The sequence below is a fragment of the Bacillus rossius genome, chromosome 5 (genome assembly GCF_032445375.1).
Source record: "Bacillus rossius redtenbacheri isolate Brsri chromosome 5, Brsri_v3, whole genome shotgun sequence".
In the NCBI taxonomy this organism is placed as follows: domain Eukaryota; kingdom Metazoa; phylum Arthropoda; class Insecta; order Phasmatodea; family Bacillidae; genus Bacillus; species Bacillus rossius.
In genome coordinates this window covers 80186946-80211672 of record NC_086333.1, presented here as the reverse complement: position 1 = coordinate 80211672, position 24727 = coordinate 80186946, and positions in this window count along the sequence as shown.

Here is a 24727-nt window from a genome sequence, read left to right as displayed (position 1 = left end):
TCGTCTTCACTGACTAATTACACACAAAAAAATATAATTATACATCTTCCTTGATATCCACGCTTACTTAATACTTCCTAAACTCCAACATTTTCTCTGCACGTATTTGAATTACTGTGCAGTTGTTTACGCGACAAAAGACGATCGAAAATGACAGGGTGTTTTCCTATACTCATTTGAAGTGCTATTGGTAAGTACGAATATGTGCTGTGTGGCCATGTTTACATATGAGGTGGATGTGGAAGTGCTTTCAGCTGGCAGTCATCCGGAAAAAAAATTTGGTTGTCTGTCAAGTCTGTTTACTGACGATAGTTTAACGTGACAACGTCATAACAAAACATTGATGAAATGATTGCATACTTTTATGAATAAAATTGAATCATTTTTATTTTAATAATAAAAGAATAAATACTTGAAATTATACTAGTAATCAGATTTTTTAAATGCAAGAATAATTAACCTTTATTGCCGAAATTGTTGTTTTAATAAGCAATGAAAACCACATTAACTTTTCACTTCACTTTATAAACAGTCGACGAAAACAGTTCACGTGTAGATGGCTTGTAATTAATTTTAAAAACTGGCGTTTAGCTATAAAGTTTAAATATAATTATGAACAAGTTTTCATATAAATAAACTGTAGTCAAATATCTATCATAAATTATATGAATCACCATAATTTTTTAGTCAATTGTAACATAACCTATTATTACTGCACTCGCCGACAGCGTAACGGAACACAGCGTAACGGAACAATGAGCGTAACGGGACACAGCGTAACGGAAAAATGTGCGTAACGGGACACTTTTTCATGCGTGCAGCCGGCGTTCATCAATTTATTAGACGTTTTCGTCAAAAATTAACCAGTGTATTAAAAAAACTCGTTACTAATAATTGCTATAGACCCTAACACACTGGACATATGAGGCCGTAGGTATCGAGGCTTCTCGCACGCACAGCAACACAGTGTCTTCATTACGGGTGTTGGAGAGGGGGGAGTATATCCTCCCTCCTGTCAAACAACGCCCCTGCCAGGCTGGGAACACCCATTGGCGGGAACGATGAACGGATCAGGTGATGAAAGGCTGAACGGACGAAGGCGGAATGAATGGATGAATGAATGAATGAAGAATGAATGGGTACTGGAAGTGTCTCAGCCAAGTCAATGCCTGCGGATGTGGGCTGACTCATATTATTCAGACTCTTTGCGGCGTTGTTTGACCAGACTTTCTCTCTGTCCTCCTGGATCAGAACTCTGGTGTGGGTACGCCAGGAGCTTGCAATAATCTCGCAATTAAATTGTCTAGGTTTCTTCTGCCGTGGCTTGAAATGACGGTTGTCACAGGGACGGGACTTAGGCCGGAGAACCCCGAGAAAAAAAATAACACCTAGGGATTAGAAACGTCCGCTGCGTTCTCCACTTGGAGTTACCCGACAGCAAGTGCAAGAGAGCTCTGCTGTGAGGAATGTATGCGAAATAAACATATTTTGTTAATTCAAACAAATATTTTGTAGTAGGAAAGATACTGTTGACCCAACAAAATGATTTTGTCAACTCAAATGTATATTTGGTTAGGTGTAACAAATTATTTTTGTTACTTACCGAGTTTGGTTAAACTAACAAAAAATTTTGTTCCACCAAGTAAATATTTATTTCGCCATATATAAACAAATATTTGTTTGATTCAAACAAACCTTTTTCTCTGTTTTTACAGTAGTAATGAAGTAGAATTGATATAGCCAACTCCGTGCGTGTAACAGAGCTTAAAGAAGTAACCTTTGTGATAACTTTACGAAGTTTCATTTTGCCTGTATTTGACTCCCGTTAAGGTACTTCATTCAGAATTATTGACATTTTCAAAATACCTGAACATATCAATGTTCGCAGGCGGCTTTCGCGGCCAATTGTCTGAAGCAGCTCGGCTTCCGTGGGTTGTGACCGCCTACTCTGGCGAACAAATTCACCGACGTTTCGGTCTCCACATTGCATGCAGTCGCCATCGTCAGGGAGCAGTTACCTACTGAGATAGGTTCCTACCTACGTCGGTGGATTATTCGCCGTGGACGCGGCTGCCTGAACGTATAAATGTAACGATTGCGACCGAAACTGCGGGACGTGAAAGTTGGGGGTCGCAGTGTCGTGTCTCGCCGTCGGGAACAGCTGGGCTGAAGACCCTGCGAGGACTCGCGGACGGCAGGTGGTCTCTGGGCGACTCCCGGGGACAGGCCGCGGTGCGGCTCCAGGGACGTCGCCCCACGCCGGAGTTGTGAATGCCGCCTCTCCCGGCGCTGCGCCCCCCAGGCTGCAGGTATCGCCACGTGCCGGGCCGACCCCACCATTGACGTCAGCGGGGTGAGGTGACGTCAGAGCCCTCCACCCCCACCCCTCCACCCCCGGCGGCACGGCCTATTTTCTTTTCCGAATCCGTTTTGCGAGGCAGGGTCGGTCGAGTGGAGGGGGGAGGGGGGGCGGGCATATAGGTCACAGCCTCGGCGCCCAGGAGCTGGGAGGCCGTTCATTCACGGGCGGGAGGGGCGGGAGGGGCGGCCGGGTTCCATTGACCTAACGGCGGCGGCACGTGTGCTGCTGGCGCATGCGCAGAGCTGCGCGGGGTGGTCCCTGGGCCGGCAGGCCTGCCCCCGCGCCCCCCGCGCCCGCAAACCCGGCACCATTCATACTGCAGGCTCTCCCGATGTGGGTCGCCGAACTGGGTCAACCCCCTTCCTCCCCCCTCTCCCCTCTCCTGGGTTCGAGTCCAGCCCTGGTTGCCTCCGCTTCCAGAGGGATGCCGCAAGAGTCGGGATAACATGTGCGTGCGAGACATCGCACTGTGGTCAATTCATCGTTCATTCATTCATTCATTCATTCCGCCTTCGTTCATTCCGTTATCCGTTCAATGGGTGTCCCGAGCATGGAACTGGCGCTGTTGTTTAGCACTATGGTTGATCTATCCACCCTTCTGACCGAGGCGCATTCCTCCGGACGTGGCTGGTACGTCTCCCCAGCTGCAGCTGAGTGCATCGCCGAGTGCACCCGGCTGTGGATGCACTTCCCCACCCCCAACCCCCCCCCTCCCTCCGGGACAGTGCAGGGAATGCATCACGCGACTCGCCTGACGAGGCGCGAGTCTCATTATTTTATCAGCCCGAGGTGTTCCAGAAGTCTGGCCGCCCAGCGCCGCGTTTATCCACTGCCGTCTCTACTGAGACATTTTTAAAGGATTATTATTGGGAAAATCTTAAGACTTTTTTAAGAGTCCTTATTCAATTAAATATCTACTAATGAAGGAATTATTTTTGAAAGATTTGTGCAATGGGAGTGCATGACTTGGCGTAAGCTTTTGGCAAGCAATGGCGTATGTCCCAAAAGCTTACATCAAGTCACGAATGAAGGACTTTTCAAAGGACGTCGCAGGAGCTCGACGGCCCAGCTCACGACAGCTGGAGGACTCTCGTGTTGACGACACGACAAGTGGAAGCAGGTCGGCCCCTGTCTCGCGTGTCCTGCCGGGGAAGGACGCTGGACGTGTCCTCGCGCTAGGCATAGTGCGGTGACGACGTGACGGCGGCTTGTGCGGGAGTCCTCGCCAGCGCCGAGCGCTGATAGCGCTTATCAATCGCCGCGCTATCAATGACGGCGCCGATCAATGGTTGCTCCCTCCTCCGCTCCCCCCCCCCCCCCCACCCCCCCTTCCGCCCCGACTAGGCGCTCCCGTCTCAGCGCGCTGCAGGCCAGCCAACAACGCCGGTTCAAACGTCGCCACAAGCATCCCGTAAAGGTGTCCACTAAGTTGCTAAAAACATCACTGAATCGTGACTATTTACTTGTATTTATAATGATTCTTTCTACAAAAAATCTTCATTCTAATGACATTTGCCTAGCAACTAACATAATCATTATCTTCTACTGAGCTCATTTAATATTATTATAAAATTTTTCTAAAAGCTCAAATAATTACTCTCAGCACAGGCAAGAGACACGCTTTGTACCGAACGGCTGGTGTTGAGATATTTCCCTTCAAATGTAGGTTTTTATTACTGAAAATAAAGCTTGATAAATTATAGTATTTTTAAGAAAATGTTAAATTTGTTTGAAACAACATTATGATTTGAAAATATTAACTTATAGCCACATGTTCTTCAATCCTTTAAAAGTCGGAATGGTCCTAGAATTATAGTTTTTCTTGGGAAATCGGGGAAATGTGCTTGAATTTTCACACGTGTCCTTGAAATTTTGTGTTTCATAAAGTTATTTTGCCTATAGAGTGAATACATATTATAATAAATCTACGTTTCAGTCTGGATCACGTTTCCGTAGTAAGAGAGAAAATAAACGAGGTATTGGTACGTAAGCGATGTGAGCTTCTTTTTTTCAGTATCAGTCAGTGTCCACATATCACTGGGTTTACAACCGTGTTAAGGGTAATCGTTTCTTTTGAAACTTTTAGTGCCTGTTAATTGTTTGATACATGGTTATGCTTTGGATTATTTTCATCGTTTTTCTTTTATTTACTGAACCTCTAAAACCCAATATTGGTCTTTGATATCTTTGGAATGCTCTTGAAGTTATTATTATATATATATATCTTTGTGGCCATCCTGTACATTAAATTGTTAGACTTTAATAACAAACGCAGGCAGTTGTGAGGAAGTAATGGCCAAACAAGTTGGTATTGCGTTTTGAGAGCGATAAGTTATGAACCAGCACAGGCTAAACCGGGGACTGGGGTGTTCGCCTGAACATATAGACTTCCCGCAACACGTACTCGTCTTGCGTGATGCGTCCACCGCCTGACCCATGACTTTTTTTCATGGCAACCTGCACGTGTTGGGACGGGTACTATGTTTGAGCTTGGATTAATCTGGAAACTTTATGCTGAAAAAATATATATGTAAAGTCTCAACTTTTCATAAGCAGTTGAATATTTAGTAATATCGATGACGTCTTATCCAAGAGCAGTGCAATGAAATTATATCGTGCACAAAATTATTTTTAAGTAGTCTATTATCTGGGGGAAAAAAGTAAATACAATACGCAACACGTGGTGAAATAAAGAAAAATAATATTTTAAATATTTAAAAAAAAATTAAAATCTAAAAATATTAACATGATTACAAAAAATATATTTTATATATTTCAATAGTTCTGTAAAAGTATTGTAGCTTCTGAGCACAATTATCCTACATATATGAAAACAAAAACGGCTCATGCATTATAGTACACTTGATAATATGTCTTAGTTGAAATGCTCGTTAGACGGGCCGTCGTTGACTTCTGTGTACTTGAGTGTATCTTGCGTCTAGTGCTATCTCCACTTGATGACTCCGTAGTCAAGCACAGATAAGTAGAAACCCATCTGTCTGCTCTGAGACAATACGTACATACAATATAATTCATTAGTCCAATGTTTAGGGACCGGAAAAATTCGCGGGTTCAATGACCTCCAGGATGAACTCCATAGTTCTGCGTACACTCGGTCAAATGTCACCCACTCATTGGCTGCTGTCTTGTGAGACGTCCCAACGTAGCAGCCTGTGATTAGATAAAGCTTTGATCGGGTGTTTCTCATCGGCCCAGAATCATCCAGGTGAGTTGTGAGCCAATAGCAGAGGCAGCACTGAGGTATAACTATTTGTATTTTAGCCTATCGCGAAATGAATTCGCGAATTTTTCCGGTCTCTACCAATGTTCAAGGGGCACGCATAGTCAGGAGTGTATTTATGTCAGTGAGGCGGGATGATAAGGGCGACGCTCGCCGGTGCTTCTAGCACGGTGTCGCCTCTAAGCGCAAGGCTGTGAACTGGCGCGCAGTCCTCCGTCGTGCGTAGGACAACTGTGAGATCTCAGGGGTAACCATGACATTTAATGGCCCTTGAGTGCTTTCAAGAATCTCTACCGGGTGTTTCAAACCTAAAAAATTATTCTGAATACACAAGTTCAAGCGCTTTTTACTCTTCTAAAAATGCAGTTTGAAAACGAAATGCGGAAACAGAACTACTCATTCGCGTTCAGACTAGGCGTGAGCGCAACTGTGCGATGTAAAACCATTGTCATCAGCGTTCTCATTGTTCGGGTTTCTGTGTTTCTTAGTTGCTATGGTCACCGCTCAAGTATAATAGTCTCCCTGTGCGCGACGAGAAGACTGCGCGCCAGTCCAGAGGAGACACCTCGCTGACACACAAACACCCCTGAGTAGTCGGACCACTTGAATACTCCTGGTTGTATGCCCGCACGCATGTTTTATATGACCTCATTACCACAGCCTGAAACTACCGTTCGTAATCAGCTGTTAGTTGAGCGAATCAACAGAGGAGTTCTAGTTGGGAGTTGAGAACTCCGTCATTCCTTTGAAAACAGCTCAGCTGTGAATACATAACAACTTCTCGCGGCTTTTTCGTTTTTTGTTTTGATCGCAGCACTGAAAGCAAAACCTAAAAATAGTTACTCTTTTTTTTTTTTTGATACGGCCCTTCACCTGCGCCGACCTCGAACCAGATTGTGAGCGTTTTCTCCTGTAAATGTAGGCTGCGATGCGGCAAATTTCCCACTGTTTTCGGTCGGTAATTAATGGCCGCCGCCCCCCCCCCCCCCCGCAAGCTGCGGAACAAACCGCACGTGACGTCAATCGGCGAGCGGTGACGCCACAGTGACGTCACAGAGCCGCGCATGCGCACGTGCCGTTGGATGACCCCAGATCCCCGCGGCCCGCGACGCGATCAGTGGAGTCGAGGATCTAGGTCACTTTAACCTGCGCGACCGAGTGCACGCATGCGCCGTGTGCCGCGTGGCGTTCCGTTCCGTTTCCCTGCCCCGCGCGCACCACCTCGCACCTGTGCGTCCAGTGAGCGTTATCGTTCACGGGATGTGCGGTGTTAGTCGAAGTTTCATGGCAATGGTCCAAAAAATAAATAAAACTATAAATACATTAAAAAACAGTAAGACACAAATGCAGGCCCCGAACCTTGTGAACTCTTGTGTTGTGCCCTCTCTGCTCAGTTCATTACCCTGCGACTGCTATTTTGTATTTCTGGTAAAACACCTTTTTTTAATCAATTTTTTTTCTCTCGGTAGTATTTCCTTTTACAAGTCCCCTGAGAGTTTTCAAGACTATGCGCCGTATGTTTCATGCCTAAAATTATTCTGAAATTACGCGCGTTTTAACCATTTCCACTCTTTCAAAAATACAGTAAAAAATGATTAATGGAAACACAACTACTCATCCACCCTCAGCGTATTCTTAAACGCTTTTCGTGAACTGCACCATTCGGATATGTTGAGCTTTTTTTTTTTGTTTATATCGCGTGTGAAAGAAAGTTTAACGCAGGGACAGAACACAATCTCTCTGTGGAGCGTGGCCCTCGTGAGGGGAAGCCTTCTTTTCACAGACGAGAGAGCCAAACTCCCGATCGTGCATCTTCGGGTTTTTTTTATTTTATTTTTGACAACTCATGATAACTAATGGTAAATTAGGTTAGGTTAGCTACATTATAAATACTTGAAAACATTGTGGATGGTTGGTTATATTAGGTAAGTATAGGTACATTAAAGATACTGTGAAATCATGTAAACGGTTTCATAGCCCTGGATAACTACATATTAAAAAGTTATTTGCTAAGCAAACATAAAATGATTTTACAGTATTTTTAATGTAGCTATACTTACTTAATATAACCAACCATCCTGAATATTTTTAAGTATGTATAATGAAGCTAACCTATCCTAATCGATTGCAAAATTTAATGCCACGCCGGTTTATACAATGAGATAGAACGGGGGGGAAAAAGCGAGCAGTAACTTCGGGGAACTTCGGGTGTGGCTCTCTCGTCTGTGAAATGAAGGCTTCCCCCCTCGTGAGCCTCAGTCAATGGCGGCGAACTGTACTACCGGGGTCAAAGATATTGGCGTGGCACTGACCCCGGAGCCGTCGCAGCGCTCGGCCAGGGGGACTTCCTGCGTCCGCGGGCGAAACTAGGTGTCATTTTATTTCCCTAACCTTACTAAAAAAAAAAAACTAAGTGTGTTTGGGAGGGGCCCGGATTAGGGAGAGACTCTAAGTGCGTCTCAGGCCGAAGCCCATACGCTCTAATCATGCAGGGTTTAAGCCATGCGGGAGAGGGAGCATGCATCATGTGCTAGGACAGGGATTGGCCAGCCATGGCAGTGATTGGCGCCATGACTAACTCCCCTTACTGAATATTCTAGATTATAAACTAGATAAGTTGGGCCCCAGGTAAAACGTTCATAGACACAGGGAAAACCCTGGGCACTGACATGCGGGATGCAAAAATGTCATGCATTAATTACAAGCAGGTTGGTAACAGGAAACAGAAGGATGGTTCCGGAAGAATAGTTGGACAGAGGAGAAATAAACTACTAAGCAAAGGATGGGAACTTTGCACTTTGGGTGGCGCTGGTTGTTTCGGGGGCGACAGCCAGCCTATCTGTAGAGACCGGAAAAATTCGCGGGTTCAATGACCTGCAGGATGAACTCCATAGTTCTACATACACTCGGTAAAATGCCACCCACTCATTGGCTGCTGTCTTGTGAGACGTCCCAACGTAGCAGCCTGTGATTCGATAAAGCTTTGGTTGGGTGTTTCTCATTGGCTCAGCGTCATCCCGGTGAGTTGTGAGCCAATAGCAGAGGCAGCACTGAGGTATAACGGTTTGTATTTTAGCCTGTCGCGAAATTAATTCGCGAATTTTTCCGGTCTCTGCCTATCGGTGTCAGTCACAGTCCAGCAGGAGCGACTCCAAGACCGGACAACGGCCCAGGGCAACACGGCCCTGTGACTAGCAGGGCCCCGCACCAGCTCTCTTCATTTGTCTTCGTTTTCCTTGTTTGTATGGCTTTACGTGAAACATTACTGCCGTTAATGGGGAAGGGAGGTACTGAACTGTTATTACTATGTATTTCAAAGCGTTGGCAGATACGTTTCGATTTCAATTCAGTTTCCATGGATTTCGTATTATAAAAAAAAATTCCAAATATGTTACTGCCTCAAGTAATGACGCGAATTCACCGAATTTTAACATTAGTATTTATAAAACTTGCCCATTAATAATTTATCAGGAAACATTACCAAACATCATCTTCGAAATTTAAGTTCCATGTTGTTTTCAAAAAAAAAAAATTTTTTTTTCTAATTATCCGGGAGAGTTTTCACTAACCACACTATTCTCTGGAGGGACTGTCCCATAACCTCGCAGACCCAATGAGACCCCTCACCAACATATTAAGGCACCGCAGCAGTAAGTATCCCAGTGAAGGGCCGCCTCTGGAGTGAGATGTCTTACCACTGCACCGCTAATCCACGACTTGGTTTTTCCACAGCTTCTTTGAATGATCCTGCGATGGGGGAGACCGATTTTAAACATTTTACCGGGCATGCGCCACTGCTTGTTAACACTGTACGTCATAGGAAAACCTCAAGAACTTGTGCCTTATGAACGGGAGCAGATGTCATTTCCCGAGTCGTCGAAACTGTTCTGTGTTCGTCTGTGCTGTCGTCATTAAACTATCAAGAATATCTGTTTGAATTCTTTCATGGGTTAGTCTGTGCTTCGCTGCGTTGTCAAAGGTGGTTGTTTTTCTGTGTTTATTGTTCTTGCTGAAATTTTCTCGTTGTTGTCAGGCCTCTGTGTTCATCTTTGCTGTAATATTTTTGTGACTTATTCCTAATTCTCTGTGCTGTCTAAGCATTCAACATTTGGTATCAGCTGTTTTCGGCCTGTTCACCATGTGTTCTTCTTACGTTCATCTTATATCGTCCGTTCTTGGGGTTTCTTCTATCACAAACCAGTGTGAACCTGCAATGGCGAACGTCCTTAATTTTTTTTTATAAATAATGAGCTTATATCAGGAGAAATGAACTGCAACCAGGTAAAGCACGACCCTCCCCACTCGAAACTCCAAAGAGTCTTGGCTCTTTAAGATAAAGTTTCGCTCAAACTTCTCACCACGACCGCCAGTATGTGGTGTGTGGTGTGTTATCTCTGGTAGGATGTACATCGCAGAATAATTCTTCGGTTGAAAAATTAATTTACACACATATTCTGTGTTTATAGTTATGAAAACAAGGGGAAAAATATTATAAAATTTATTTAAGACTTTAAAAGAATGAACTTATGTAAAACATGAAACGTATAAGTAACCTTCAGTGATCATAGACGTATTTAAAAAAAAAAAAACTGAAGTTTTACAATGATTTCAAGATTCAAAATATTGGATTTTTTTTTCCAGGTAGCAATTTTCTAGGAAGAATTATGTCAACTTACTAACACAATGAAAAACCTAAATAAAGTGGGAAAACAAGTTACATCCCTACTAATATTATAAATGCGAAAGTGTGTTTGTATTTTTGTCCTTCTTTCACGCAGTAACAAAGCAACGGATCGACATGATTTTTGCATACAGATAGTTTATGGGCCGGAGAGTGATGTAGACTACATATAATTTTGTAATTCCATCTTTAAGGGAGTGAAAAAGGGGCAAACTCAGTTTTATTTTAGAAAAACCAAAGGGGTTAGGTCATAGACACTACCGCCACCAAAAGTATGAAAGGTAGCCTTTCCGAGGGGATACAATTCTGCCAAAAGTATGAAAGGTAGCCATTCCAAGGGGATACAATTCTACCAAAAGTATGAAAGGTAGCCTTTCCAAGGGGATACAATCCTACCAAAAGTATGAAAGGTAACCTTTCCAAGGGGATACAATTCTACCAAAAGTATGAAAGGTACGGGTCGTTACCACAACGCCGAAATACCATAACGCCGAATGTCAAATTTGTCCACAACCACGACAGCTGGAAAACTGCTGTGTACCACAACGCCGAAATAACAATTGAATGAACTTGTGTGTCTTAAATGTATCTTAACGCCGAAATATCACAATCAATCCTAACCTAACCTAGTCTAACCTAACCTAGTCTAACCTAACCTAACCTTTGTGGCAGTCCTGCAAGGACATTTTTCGGCGTTGTGGTATTCCGGCGTTGTGGTACACAGCAGTTTTCTAGCTGTCGGAGTTGTGGTCAATTTGGCATTTCGGCGTTGTGGTGCGTCCCCTGGTCAGCGACGGGGCGACGGGTGCAGCGGGGACAGAAGACCCGGACGGGACTGAGCGGGTCTGACCCCAGGCTGGTGTCACGTGGGTCTCCCGGCACGTGCAGGCCACGTGCAGGCCATGGCGAGGCGGCGGGCGGTAATGCGATAGCGGACCCTGAGGGGTCACCGACGCGGAAGCCAGGCAAGTCAGACTGCAGGCTAACACGACTATACCGCATTCCCCACCAGCTCAGCTACCCTCGCGCCCGGGTGTGGCATTTCTAGAGACCGGAAAAATTTCGCGAATTCATTTCGCGACAGGCTAAAATACAAATAGTTATACCTCAGTGCTGCCTCTGCTATTGGCTCACAACTCACCAGGACGACTCTGGGCCAATGAGAAACACCCGACCGAAGCTTTATCGAATCACCGGCTGCTACGTTGGGACGTCCCACAAGACAGCAGCCAATGAGTGGGTGACATTTGCCCGAGTGTACGTAGAACTATGGAGTTCATCCTGGAGGTCATTGAACCCGCGAATTTTTCCGGTCCCTAGGCATTTCCTTTTTTCCCGTGAGTTTGTGTGATCTCCTGAGTATGAACTGTCGTCCGTTCGTTCCCCAACTTACCGGCATTGTGTTGTTCGCGTCGCGTCGGTCTGACACGACCTCGTCGTAGCTGCCATGTGTGTTTCTGCCAAGCAACTTGTGAACAAAACATGATACATAAATTCGTGATTAGTGGGGTTGTTTTTTTTTTTTTTTTGACGTGATAACGTCTTGCAAATCGATGAACGCCGGCTGCACGCACGGAAAAATTGTCACGTTCCGCCTGAGCCGAGCGTGCAAGAACCGGCCAACCACCGTGCGAGAAAATCTTCTATAGTATCATACAGGTTAATGCGGGCTTTTTAACTAACTGTTCGGGATTATAAATTAAACAATTTTTTTGAAATTAAATTTGCAGAAACTGTAAATAAAATTTGAAAGTTAAAAAAGTATGCAATTTTCCCATCAATGTTTTCTTGTGACGTTATCACGTAAAATTATCGTCCGTAAACCGACTTTATAGACAAACCCCCCCTTTTTTTTCGAGGGCTAAAACAACGGGAAGAAACAAAGGATTGGTGTTGAGAGTATGTCCGTTGCAGCCAGGCGGCTGTGTTAAACGCCTCGTGAGTTTGGCGCTTGATGAGTTACACCTGGCGCTGACCGCCGCTCCTATTGGTCGCGGCCCGCCGGGAGGGGGGGTGTATGGAACAGCTTTGCCTGCTGTTTTATTTCAAATCCTTCCCCTGTTGTTGGTGGGAATGATAGATGTTGACAGATGTTCAGGGTCACTGCTCTCAGCTGTACTTCAAGGATGTGGATCCTAGCACCCCCCCCCCCCTCCATCCAGGAGTTAGGAAGCCACTCTCTCCTGGGTGGAGGGGGGTCGCAGAGACACTGCGCCTGAGCCGCCCCCAGCGCCGCCCCCAGCGCCGCCCCCGCCGCCTCCCTCCGAGCCGGTCTGGTTACCGCTTCCGGCGGAAGCGTGGCGGACGTTGCCGTCAACTGGCGGGTTTTCTCGGGTTACTCCCGTCCTCCCCCCCGCATCACACCTCGTCGACTCTGCCGCCCTCGGTGTTGACGGGGCGTCGACCAAGGGCGCATCCAAGAGCGACCATTGGTTAGGGGTTTATGTGCAAACCCCCCCTCTTCCCCGCTCAAGACTGTCGGAACTAGAGGCAAGGGAGCTCTGCAGTTACAACATTTGTAACTGAACTTATACTCAAGTTATACTTCTTTAGGCGCGTTGTGAATAAAAATACATTAATTTTTTACAATGCGTGCGTACCTTGCATCGTAATATTCACAAGATAAAAAAAGAAGCTACAAACAAATAAAAATTATTTGTGCTTTTAAATCTTATACTTTAGTGAATGATATCGAATAGTGGCCCATATCATTAAAAACATTTATTTGTTGTGAATATTAGTGATAGAAATTGTGTTTATAAACTTGTAAAGTGTATTTATATAAGTGAGGTGCTGTTCACGTTTTTATAATTTATTTGCATTCAGCATATTACGTTATTTTAATTATTAATTAAAATTTAATTATTCAATTTTACTAATTTATTTAATTATTTTTCACGTGTTTGTATTAATATAAAATACCGAGTGTTTATTAAAAAAAATTATATGATTGAATTTATACTTTACCAACCGTATTTAAAATTTCACTCCAGTCCTTTTATTATATATATATATATATATATATATATATATATATATATATATAGCTATATATATAAATTATTTGCATGCAAAATTAAAGTTAGTTGTTTAAATATTACGCCAAGTAAATGTAACTTCTAACACGCGTGCCTAAGTACACGCACCCATTTTTTTATTTTTTAATAAATGATGTCCTTTCTTTTGTTATTGTGTATTGTTATTGTGCGCCAAGGAGCCTCCCCTCCTTCCTCCGTGAGCTGCTTATGCCCTTGCGACAATCCCTGATTCTTTAACTCATGCCCTCGTCATCACAGTTGTGATTGTCATGTCCAGTAGTTGTTCGACAAGGGCCGGCGAAGCCCCATGCCCCCTGGCGGAGAGCTGCCATAAGGACTACTGCAGCACGCGCGACGAGCACCCCGTGGCCCCTATGCGCGAGCGGCGAGCTGGCGCAGTGGTAACACGCTGGCCCCGCGCTCCGGAGGACATTGTTGGCGCGTGCTAGCACTTGCACGACGCAGAACTAGCCACTCGCAGTCGCTCCGCCCTGCCCGGAGCAGGGGCGGTCTCCTGGGAGGGGCGAAGGGGGCAGTTAGCCAACCATTCTCCCCCCCCCCCCCCCCAATCACGCGCCAACCTTGTAGCTACCTGACATTTGAAGTAAGTTCCATTATTTTTCCTTCTGAAAACGTTTAATTCTCTCTTCTTTTTTTTTTTACCGTGCATACGACTTTTTTTAAAAAAAAAAAAACATTAATTTTTTTAAAGACTCAGAAATGCATTTTAAATAGCCTTAAAAATAAAACTGGCTATTTTCTTGGTGTGTAAAATCTAAGCTCTCTGATGTATACGGTATTTGGTAGGAGTAACTTCGCGACAGGCAACGGAAGTCGCACGGAACGGAAATGTGTAACCACGCTGCTGCCATCGGTGGCGGATGGCACCAAAACCAGAGTTCACAAAGCCAAAGGGAAAACTTTAAATGTATTAGCTGTTTAGTGAACATTAACAAAATGGTCAGTATTTAAATTAAATTACTTTTCGAATCAGGTCCGAAGCCGGGGATTTAGAAATTTTTTCAAGTCTTTTTGAAGTGCTTTTATCGGAGCAGTTTGATTATGTCGTTTAAAATATTGGTCTGCAAATAGAATGACCCGATAGTCGACGTATCTGCTCCGGTAGCGAACTTTATTCGCGTCGATAAATGCAGTTGAAGACACAATTTGCGTGTATTTATCACGCTCGGCACTATTTTAAAGAATTCCACGCTAAATTTTATTTTCCGGGTTTCGTATTATAATTAGGAACCGGAAAAATTCGCGGGTTTAATGACCTCCAGGATGAACTCCACAGTTCTACGTAAACTCAGTCAAATGCCACCCAATCATTGGCTGTTGTCTTGTGAGACGTTCCAGCGTAGCAGCCTGTGATTCGATAAAGCTTTGGTCGGGTATTTCTCATTGGCCCAGAGTCATCCAGGTGAGTTGTGAGCCAATAGCAGAGGCAGCACTGAGGTATAACTATTTGTATTTTAGACTATCGCGAAATGAATTCGCGAATTTTTCCGGTCCCTAATAATTAGCCTGGGGCGGTCAGAACTCTTGATCACGTAGAAACCTGTAAAATAAGCGGATTCATTACGTGATATGATAGAGTCCAAATACTTTTGACATTATTTTACTTCAGTGATTGAGCCACAGTTTATTTGAATGACTCTGGGCCAATGAAAAATCTTTAACAGAAGAATTAGCGAATCACGATCATTCCAGTCAACAGGTGTTACGAGTTGGTAACCAATCAGCAGATGTAATTTGCACGAGTGCATAGAGGATCATGGAGTCTATCCTATAGGGATTTGTAGAGACCGGAAAAATTCGCGAATTCATTTTGCGATAGGCTAAAATACAAATAGTTATACCTCAGTGCTGCCTCTGCTATTGGCTGACAACTCACCTGGATGACGCTGGGCCAATGAGAAACACCCAACCAAAGCTTTATCGAATCACAGGCTGCTACGTTGGGACGTCTTACAAGACAGCAGCCAATGAGTGGGTGACATTTGACCGAGTGTACGCAGAACTACGGAGTTCATCCTGGAGGTCATTGAACCCGCGAATTTTTCCGGTCCCTACTAATTGACCATTAGTCCATTAGTTATCATTAGAGCCACGGAATTTTCGCGCATTCATGTAGTCGCAAGCTATAACGCAAACCTCCACACTGTCGCACTGTGTTAATGATTGGCACGCAGTTATCTGGACACGCCCCTCTACGACCGTGAGCCAATGATGCCCAGCTAGGAGAGAAGTAAGCGAATCAGGTAGTGCCAAATAACAAGGATAAAAATGTTCTCGCTAAGAAATCAACCAATGGGAAAGTAAACATGGGTCGAGCACACCTATAACTTTGAATTCTATCCTGAGGCCAGAGGAATCCGCGAAAAATTTCCGGGACTGTAGTTATCATGAGTTACAATTAACAATAAAAAAAAACCCGAAGATGCACGATCGGGCGTGTGACTCTCTCGCCTGTGAGAAGAAGGCTTGCCTGGCGACACGCGAGCTACTCGACACTCGACACCAGGCACCGCGGGGCCGGGAAGACGTAGAGGGCGCCGCGTCGCTCTGGCTTCCGGCGGGCATTACCCGTAACCCGAGCGCGGCATTAGCGCAGCCACCTAAATGTCCCGCGCCGCATATAACCGGAACAGCGGCGGCGGGGCGGCCGCAGTTGTCTCGCGCGCGCGCCACTTCCGGTCCCCCGCGGCGGCGGGACACCTGGCGCGCCCGATGGTGAGTACCTGCTCGCGTGCCTGCCCGTGCCTGCACGTGCCTGCACGTGCCTCTCGCGGTGCTCACGCAGCCAAACTGTCCGGTCAGCCGAGTGCGGCGGTGACTTGGGTGGAGCTGAGGCTACAACACCTTCTGTCCAATGGCGGCTTCAGGATGACTTTTCGGGAGGGGGCTATCGCACAAAGAAAGGTCGTGGTTGCAAAAAAAAAATGAAAATTGTCAGATATTGGTAGGGACACCTGTATTTCGCGATTTCATTTCATGTCAAGGTATTTCACAAAAAAAAAAAAAAAAAAAACTGTAGCTTTTTCTAAGAGTCATGGCAAATTGTGAGGGTGCAGCAGTACGGTGACCACATTCTCATTGGCCCCGTCAAGAGCGGGACGACACCTCTCACCGACCTCAGCCAATAACCATAGGAGAAAAGCTACAGTATTTTGTGAAACACCTTGACACGAAATGTATTCGCGAAATACAGGTGTCCCTAGATATTGGCCTTGGAATATTATTTACAAATTACAGGTTTCAAATACATACAGAACCTTAGTAGCTCCATGCAACTTTTGATGAGATAAAAGTTTAACATACAAAATTAAATATTTAATGTAAACATAAATATACACTAATCAATGAAATTGGTCTCGGGAGGGGCTATCGCCCCCACCGCCCCCCTTATGGAGCCGCGCTTGCTTCCCGATCAAAGTCGGAGAGTCATCCCTTGACACCCCTGTCGTAATTTTACTTGCTCTGGAATGAAAAAGGAGGGTTGTCTGTAAAGTCGGTTTACGGACGATAATTTTACGTGATAAACGTCATAAGGAAACATTGATGAAAAATTGCATACAAACCACATTAACTTTTCACTTCACTTTACAAACAGTTGACAAAACAGTTCACGTGTAGGTTGTGTGCTGCCGCTGTCTCTCTTCCACTCGGACGCATCGTCCGATGGAGTGGAAGAGAGAGAGATGCGTCACAAGCCGATCGTGCCTTTCTGTCGCTTGTTCCGCGCTCTCGCTTGTACGCTCGGCTCAGGCGGAACGTGGCAATGAGTCATACTTTTTCGTGCGTGCAGCTGGCGTTCATCGATTTATAAGACGTTACCACGTGAAAAATGGATCTGCAAGCCACTCCCATTCTACCCTTATAGGGCGCACATATGGGAGGAGTGGTGGAGGATGCCGACATAAAGGTTGTAATATAGCTGTCCGCACCGAGCCGTGTTTGCTGTGTTGGCGATGTTTGCTTCTCGGCTGTTTTTTTTTTCTGAACGTCGCCGACTTCGCGCTTGCGCAGATGATCAAACCCAACATCTGTTTCCGCGTGGTATTAGTAGGATCTCTAAAATTTAGCATCTATTATTTTGTAAATGAGCACATATTAAAGGTGAAATTAGCATTTTTAATGCAACTGATCCAAAACTTTTAAGGTTTATTCCTCAATGTTTTTAAAATAAATATCCATACATACAAATAACACTCTATTTCAGTTTTGTACAAAAATCTTTTTTTTCTATGCCATTTTCAATCAAAACAACAAAAAAAAAATTGAATGCTTTCCATACTTCAAAAATGGGTAGCGCGATATGCTAGCAAATCATTTAAGTCACAGGTTTAATTCATTGAATAATTAATACAAAATTAAACTGGATTAAGTGGGGCTTATATATTTAAGTTATTTCTGATGCATGTAACTTGGCTGCATCACGAAGTCATGGAAATATCATGTATCATGATGGTAATGAATACGTGTTGAGAACAGATACCAGAAAATCACCACAGGGTTAAGTGTGACATTTGGGGGAACGCCAGTAGGTACCTGTAATACTGCTGTGGTTTACTTCATGCTCCCGATAAGGCCAAATGTGAGTGTGGCCTGTTGTTTTCGTCTGCGAGTTCAGAAAATTTGGGGGAAAGATGGTGAACGTGGTATGTTTGTGTATTAATTGAAGTGCTAAGTCTTACATGAAAGACATTAATTAAAATAATTTAATTATACAATCACATGTGTTCCAGACAAACTGAAAAGTACGAATATAAGGAGAGTCAGGTCTGAACCGTAGCTCTGTGTCGTGTCTAAACTCGCCACAGATGAGGCAGATGTCATTAGCTGATCCAACAGTCTTCTCTCTCGATACTGCTGTAGAGGTAGCAAAGCTGAAGGGTTCCACATCATCCATTTCTTTGTCGTCACAAAAGTTCAAATTATCATTTCCATTATCTTCATAAGACAAACTGAAAAAAAATATTTCTATGCCATCCTTTTTTATTAATCTTCCCAGGATCAACTTTTGGTACAGAAAGGCATTTAGAAATTGTTTTTCTAAATCTTTGTCCTTTTGGTTTCATGTTGTCATTTTCTTATCTTTTTTTTTAAGACTTTTTTTTTCTTGTTTCTCGTTTTTCTAGAGAACAGCTAACTCTAATGCGATTTTATTAGGTGTAAGTGTAAAAACTGTAGTGTGTTGCTTTCTTGGATGTATAGTTTTTTTTAGGTTGTGGAACAGGAGAAAATTTAGAAAAATGTTCATGGTTTAACTTCTCTGCTGCTGGATTTTTACTTGCACTATGCAAAGAAGAACTGGTTGTAGACACGTTCTGGTGAGAAGAAGACGGCTGGGGTTCAACATTTGGGTTGCTTTGTTGTAAAACTACTTTAGTCACCTCTGCAGTGAAAGTTGAGCAGTAGTTAGCGTCTGTTGTTTTCGTCAATTTTTTTTTGTTTTTATGATGGTTTCCTTATAATTTTTGCTGTTAACACTTAAATTCAATATGGACGGAGATTGACCTGTACGGAACAGTGCCGGGAGGGAGGGAGGGTTTACCGACATACGCCCCCCTCCCCCCCGAACACTGAATAATTTTTAAATTTTCTCATTCCTTATCATAATTTATCAAACTTAGGGGAGAGCGGGGTATTGCAGTACCATATCATCACATCCTTAGTAGTCGATACTCGAGGAAAAAAAATCCTAACAAAAATATTAGAGGAAATAAAGTAAATTAAAATAATTTAACAATGATAACCTTCAAATTTTATTACGTCGACTTTTTTTTCATTCCTATCCTAATACCATTCTACAAGATATTATATCTTAACATATAATGGTAAACATAAAATTACAATTATTTATTGATTCCGGAAACTTGGTGAAACAAACTACTACCAGGTTGAAAATTTAAATACTAATGATAACATTTTTTTTTCTTAGGCATTATTTTATTTTTGAACTTTGAGACCTAGATTCAGAATCGAGTGGTATATTCAATTGGGTTTCAAATTCAAGATTCGGCATAGAGAAAATTGGGATACGACTCATCACTATTGGTTGTGCTACTGAATGACATAGTGGAGTCTTACAAATGTGGACTAGAATAAGCCGGACCCTGTCCGGATCACAGATAGTTTGGATTAAAATTAATTCACCTTAAATTGCACGTAATACAAGTTTTTTTTATGAGCAAAACTATAATAATCATGTTTTTTGACGTGATAACGTCTTATAAATCGATGAACGCCGGTTGCACGCACGAAAAAGCATGACTCATTGTCACGTTCCGCCTGAGCCGAGCGTGCAAGAACCGGCCAACCACCGTGCGAGAAAATCTTCTATAATATAAACAGTTTAAAGGCGGACTTTTTAAAAGCAGCAATTTTAAAATTTTTTATTTATTTGTCCAATTTCGTCATTTCAAATTAACAATTTATTGACATTGATTTGATTTCAGTTTATTTCTATCACTAATTGTTCGTGATTATATTTAAACAAATTATATAAAATTAAATTTGCTAAAAAACTGTAAATAATATTTGAAGATAAAAAAAGTATGCAATTTTTCATCAATGTTTTCTTATGACGTTATCACGTAAAATTATCGTCCGTAAACCGACTTTACAGAACACCCACTTTTTTTTTACCTACATTAACACAACTTTACCAACAGCTGTAATATTAGTTTTAATACTACTCTATACGTAGACCTAAGTATTAATCTAGGAAATGATGTAGACCAACAAAAGAAAGCATCTCGCTGCTGGGATTGGCCGGAGGTGCGGACGAGCGGGACCAGCTGTTTGACTGAGGGGCGTGTGTTCCAGGGACCGCCGAGAGGGGAGAGGAGAGGCCAGGGCAGGTCAGGTGCGACAGTTGACCCCCACTGCAGCTGCTGGACACTGCACAAGATTAGAGACTGGAGAACTCTTGTGCGTGTGACAGCGGCTATTGTGGGCGGCTCAGCGAGCTGCGTGCCGTGCCTCAGCGCCGTGCCGTGCCGTGCCGTGCCGTGTCGACCGCACGAGCTCAACCGCCCCGTGCACCTCACAGGCGACAACTCTCCAGTTGCAGCATGAATTAAGTATAAAAACCATTAAGTATTCCTACTCACGGTATGCACAGTTTGCAGTTGCTCTCAATAAAACAAATGAAATACCAACAGTACGGAACTGCCAGTTACCAATTTTATCTTAGTCAGGGTGTTTACTCAGTGTGTATTAAATTCTCCCCCCCCCCCCCCCCCCGACTTTATCTGACCAAAATTTTGATTTTCCCAAACAATTTTTTTTTTTAAATTTTGTTCCACTATGCAAACTTACAGTTGAATTGATTACAATCGTTATACTTAATTTTAAACTACAATAACTTAAGAAAAAAATGAAAATGAAAAAAGAGAAATCTTGCGTACACTATTTTATAGTGTGTTCTGAAACTGCAATAAAACAATTTGGAAAAAAAAAAACATTGCTTCCAGTGTTTGGGAGATGACAGACTGCACAAGGTATTTCCCCTTCATATTACTGACAACCGCTGTGATATTTCCATAACTTTTCCATGATTCTGATTAAATTACCCGACTTTCCCGGACCAAAACAAACGTCCTTGACTTTTCCCTAACTTTCCAGATAACAGACACCTTATTAGACTATAAATTTAATAAATGAATTATATTATTAACTAACTCAAAAAAGTAAAATTCTGTACGAGTACTTTTCTACCACTATGTCTTTATTTACTATTGATAGAGACCGGAAAAATTCGCGAATTCATTTCACGATAGGCTAAAATACAAATACGTAGTTATACCTCAGTGCTACCTCTGCTATTGGCTCACAACTCACCTGGATGACGCTGGGCCAATGAGAAACACCCAACCAAAGCTTTATCTAATCACAGGGTGCTACGTTGGGACGTCTCACATGACAGCAGCCAATGAGTGGGTGACATTTGTCCGAGTGTACGCAGAACTATGGAGTTCATCCTGCAGGTCATTCAACCCGCGAATTTTTCCGGTCCATAACTATTGATAATTGTGGTATTTCAGAACCATGCACTTCACTATGGTTAACAAAGCTTCATGTCATCAAGGTTAGTAACTCCTCACCGGCGCCAAGGTCCTCTAGGACCGAAGGACGCGGCCCAAGGACTTGGCTTCGACCTAAGGCCAGGACTTGAACCCAGGTCCTGCAGCGCTGCACACCTCGCTACGTGGTTTCCCCGGAACACCATCACCTGCCTCCGGGCCAGGTTCTGACCGGAACTTCGGCCGGATGAAAGTGTACATTTATACTGTGTTTGTGATTATTGTACTTAATGTTATTAAAAATAAATACTAAAAATTAGAATAATTAAGGGTCAAATCCAATTTTTCTTGAATCTGAATCTCAAATTTGTATCCCAAAGAGTGCTTCAAATACATCCCTGATATACCAATTTAGATCTCAATGGTCCAAAATACAATAATGTACAAGAAATTAAATATATTAAGTATTCAGGTTGGTTTCGATGCAATAAGAGTCAAGGAAAAAATGCACGAAGTAATATTTTATTGATTCGGTCACACACATTGTTTACAGCACTTCCCAGCTGTGAAGACATCACATCAACGTGGGATAAAACACAGATAAGGATGCCTCATAAACACACATCTGTGGGTAATTATTTTCAAGCGTATGGGTGCAACGACCTTCACTTTCAGAAACGTGCAATTTGAGCGAAGCACTTCGCTTGCTATCCACATCTAGAGTTTGAAGGACACGTACAATACATCATCAATCTTGACTGATGGAGAATTTCTCCAGGAGTGTTTGATTTAAGCGTAATAAGCAAAATTTGCAAGTCCACCCCGACAACTGTGATTTTAAGTACACGCTGCCATTTGTTCACAAATGTAAACAGCTAAACACATGCTTGATGAACATCCACACAAAATACAATGGATCCATGTTAATGTCAAACAGTTTAAATCATTTAAGCAAATATGACAATTTCAAGACACAAGGTTTACAAACTGAAATAAAAAGGATGGTGCAAAAAAAAATTAAAACTCTATCACTGCAACACAATGTGTACTTCAATATAAAAATAATTAAAAACATCTTTCACAATCTAAAATTTTTTTTTTAAAAAAATGCAAAATTTTTATTGATAAAGAAATGGAATGTGATTTTGACTTGGTACTAGCATTAGCAAGCTTCAAGTCATATGAGCCAGTGCGCTTTCACACTAAAATGAGAATATCATTTATAAAATATATATTCAAAACACTGTCGACAAAGGAAGACAGGTCAACATCAAATGTTGCACATGAACTTGAATCGATGGGACTTTCATTACAACTTGGCAGCCTGAAGCATTAGTTTCTGTCCCATTCACTATTTCTTTAAAGTTCACACATGTACTATTTATTTGGAGGGAGTGAAGAACTTTAATTCACAAACTATTTTCTTTTTTAAAGAAAAACGAATGAATAAACTAAACGCTGTACTACTAGCTCGCTGTAGGAAAGGTTTTGATGGAGATTAAAAACTGACGAAAACTAGCTTCTACTGCGCAGCTTAGGTTCCCCCTTCCCTTCTTTGCGACAGAGAGGGGAGTGACGGAAATTCTCTGTCGCAAAGAAGGGAGGGGGGAACCTAAGCTGCGCAGTAGAAGCTAGTTTTCGTCAGTTTTTAATCTCCATCAAAACCTTTCCTACAGCGAGCTAGTAGTACTGAAGTATTACACACCTGAATCGTCATCGTAAAAGCACAGCCAAAGTACAGATGAACTTGTTTAACTCTTTACAGTGAATCCCTTCGACAAAAACTGCAGTCCGACAAGTTTTCTGCCTAGCAAGCTTAATAACTTCGCTTGTTAGTAATTTAATGATTTTTAATAAACCTTTTTTGGTGACATATTAAGTGTCTCAAAGGGCTTAACTTTTTAACTGAAATATATGTTTTGGACATGGTGCATTGATTAGCTTCATTTAGGACAGTACAATCAGTGTCAAGTGCCCTGTTACAACATTCCTGATGGACACATCGATTTATTGTTAGTATAATTACGTGGCTATGCAGAGTTTGCTGCCATCTTCCACAATACTGCTTCCACACACTGCCAAGAGAAGAACTTACTATGTAAAAATCTTTAGGGGGAAGTTATTAAGATTTCTGTCTATTGTTTCCAACATTTAACACATTTAACACATTGAAAAATATTTAGAAACACAAACCTACAGTAAATTTCTTTAATACTCTTTGAAAAACATCGAGTTGGCATTACACATTATGGATTGTGTTTGACAGCGATATTGTGAGGTTGGCTGAATGGCCTCGCGAAGGTAACTACAGTAGAACCCTGTTAAAATGTTCCAGCTTAAAACCTTTTTCCTGTTTATCACACCATATTTTTTTTTAAGTCCCACCATTTCCCCCTATAAGGATAATGTATTTATTTCCTGCGCATAACATTTCACGAATGATGCATTTCCTGTTTATAAATGTTTTCTTTCTTAAATTCAATAAATGCCAAAAAAAAAATGTTTAAAAAACCTATATATTCCCAATTATCTATCTGTAAGTTTAACATGTTAAAAGGATTAATTTACACTTTGTACATTTTTGTTTGCAATTGCTGTTGCACCATAGATGTAGATTGTTCAAACAGGATTGTATGCAAAAACAAAATGTGTGCTATAACACTAGCGCGTACACATTAGTATGGGCTAACGCTGTGTATTCAATATATCGAAGGTGCATAACGTTCCCAGTTACGTTTCTGTTGGCACCCTTGTCGTGAAGGGAAAACAAACAAATCATTCCCTTCCTTGCCATTCTAGTGTGTTTTCAGATGTACCTAGGTAGTACAACAATATTTTAGTTTGCAAACTATTCTGCGATGGCAAAAAAAAAAGTTTTCTATTGCTAATAAAGAGATTAATTTATTTCATTCATAGGTAGAAATCCCAAAATTACAAATTTTCAAGTAGCCAAGGAATTGGAAAAAGGCATCCCCGCTCTTAAAAACGTCATCATTGTGAATCAGGAGACAATTTTTACAGAAATGTGGAAGTGCGTCTTCAAAGACAAATAAAATACAAGCTGGAAGCACGACAAAGTGAAGAAAAAAATTGTTCGCTTGGTTCGCCCACATTCCAGCATCGAGTGTATCCAGCAGTGGTTTTTAACATTAAATTTGTTTACCTAGCTTGATGAGGCCTCTGGCAAAAGGTTCAAACATCCGAGGCATGCTAAATTGCTATTTCCAGCTTATAAATTTTTTGATGTGATAACGTCTTATAAATCTATGAACGCCGGTTGTACGCACGAAAAAGCACGACTCATTGTCACGTTCCGCCTGAGCCGAGCGTGCAAGAACCGGCCAACCACAGTGCGAGAAAATCTTCTATAAT